General features: G+C 27.8%; 1 protein-coding gene across 13 annotated transcripts in view; it reads left to right on the top strand.

Moving 5' to 3' along the window:
• Atpalpha (sodium/potassium-transporting ATPase subunit alpha) overlaps positions 1-2,500 on the top strand; it is a 175,928-nt gene that overhangs the window by 93,860 nt on the left and 79,568 nt on the right. The window lies entirely within an intron of this gene.

Here is a 2,500-nt window from a genome sequence, read left to right as displayed (position 1 = left end):
CTTCTTCTTCTTCTTCTTCTTCTTCTTCTTCTTCTTCTCCCTCTTCATCTTCTTCTTCTTCTTTTTCTCCTTCTTCTTTTTCTTCTTCCTCCTCTTCTTCTTCCTGTTCTTCTTGGAAGCAGCAATGACAATGAATAATAATGACTTTATTATTTATTCATTTATTCATTTATTAATGATTCAGAGACGGAAGTAATTCTCAAGAGTTGACTCTCTCTCTCTCTTTCTCTTTCTCTCTCTTTCCCTCTCTCTATATATCTCTCTTTTATTCAGATTTTCCAATTTCTCTTGTAAATCTGTTTCATAAACACAAAATCTCATTTCATTAAAAAAAGAACAAATGTGACGACATATTATTGTAATAATATATGCAACATACATATATATATATATGTATATATATATATATATATATATGTATATATATATATATATATATATATATATATATATATATATATTAGGTCAAATTAAATAAAATAGGTCGGGTGTACTTTATTCATGACCTTTGACTTTTGCTTTTAGCTGAGACCTCAATTAACTAAGTCTTGATAATTATATATATATATATATATATATAAATATATATATAAATATATATACATATATATATATATATATGATACTGTGTGACTCTGGGCTGTAGGGGTGTGATGGAGGTTCTTATAGGGATGAATATAAAACGTATACCGTCAATAGGCCTATATGAGGATTTTGCAAACACACACACACACACACACACACACACACACATACACACACACACACATACACACATTCCCGGCTGCCACTACGGCGGTCCGGGTTCGAATCCCCCCGCCCAGAGATAAAATAATTTCAGTATCGCTGCGCTGCGAGTCGTTACTTTAACTCGTGGGCGGAGAGTTGGGCGTATGTGTGTGTGTGTAAGGTCACAGCATACCCATGGATCGGTCATATATATGAGCCCTGAGCTCTCATCCGGAAGGGTAGTAGCTGTTGATCACGAGTCCAACACGTGATCCAAGACCATAGGTGAATCACACACACACACACTTAAAGCTCTTATTGGATAATTATTTATTGATTTGTAAAGTTACCATCGCAAATTATCGTGAATTACGATCGTAAAGTTACGATCGTGGAGTTACCATCGTAAGTTACCATTGCAAAGAAGACGGCGTGGACCCGAAATAGATCCTTGTGGGGCCAAAGGGAGATTTCTTTCCCGTCAGGTCCTCAGTTCACCGAATTCGTATACCACGGGTCCCTTCCCCGTCGCAAAAAAAAAAAAAAAAAAAAAAAAAAAAAAAAAAAAAAAAAAAAAAAAAAAAAAAAAAAAAAAAAAAAAAAAAATTGCACATTAAGCTGTAGAACTTGGAAGAACAAAAGAACACTAAGAGAACAAATGTAAAGAACAACCTACACTCGAGCCCGCATTAAAATGTACACTAAACCCATCAAAAAATGAATAAAAATAAAATAACATGAATTGAAATAAAATGATACAGAAAACACAGTAAGGTCGAATATTGATGAAATATATTTTAATGTATTTTATTGACTCATGTGTATTTTTATCAAAATTATTTATATTTTTATTTATTTATATCTAGTGTATTTTTCAAATATCTCGATCATCTACAGCCATTTTGTTTTTGGGATGAATTATTATTAATTTCTTCATCTTAAAATTATCTAATTCAGTTTTCGTTTCTTAGTCTATTCATTTAAACTTTTATTTAATTTCAATTTATCTTATTAAATTTTATATATTTTTATTAATCTATTTATCAATTTATTTATATTTCAAAATTTGAACAAAAAATTGAGCTATAGGTACAGCTAGTGGAAGAGGAGGAAGAGGAGGAGGAGGTAGAGGAGGAAGAGGAGAAGGTAGAGGAGAGTAGTTAGGTAGTTTCCGTGGTTCTCAAACTATTTTTAGCATCAGCGTGGAACTACTAAAAGCTTGGAGTGAGTTGCCGAATAGTTATTTTCATCTTATTATCTTTTAGTCGTCACTTATTTAATCTAGACATATCAATTAATTGAATGAATTATTAGTTATATTACTTTAATAATTCATTTATATAACTATTTGTTTATTTTATTATAATATTTATGTGTGTATGTATTAATTTAATCTAATTATTTATCTATATGTAATAATTTAGAATAATTAATTGATTTAATAAATTACATCTACATATTTATCTATTTATATTACATTTATTTATTTATTTATTTATATTATATTACTTTATTTAATTATCTAATTAATTAGTTATCAATAGATATTGACTGATTAAATAGTTAATTAATTCTATAGTTTTATTTATATACACACAATTTAATTATATATTCATTTATTTGTCTATATATATTAATTAAATAATTAGTTTTATTATATTACTTATACATGTGTATAGATAATTCATTTAATAATTTATTTATTTGTTGTATTTGTGTAAACAAATAAGAATAAATTTAAATTGTAAAAACAAAAAATAAAAGAAACAAT

The sequence above is a fragment of the Oratosquilla oratoria genome, chromosome 12 (assembly GCF_046742065.1).
Source record: "Oratosquilla oratoria isolate Oo_2021 chromosome 12, ASM4674206v1, whole genome shotgun sequence".
Classification (NCBI taxonomy): Eukaryota; Metazoa; Arthropoda; class Malacostraca; order Stomatopoda; family Squillidae; genus Oratosquilla; species Oratosquilla oratoria.
This window is presented reverse-complemented; position numbering and strand designations above follow the sequence as displayed.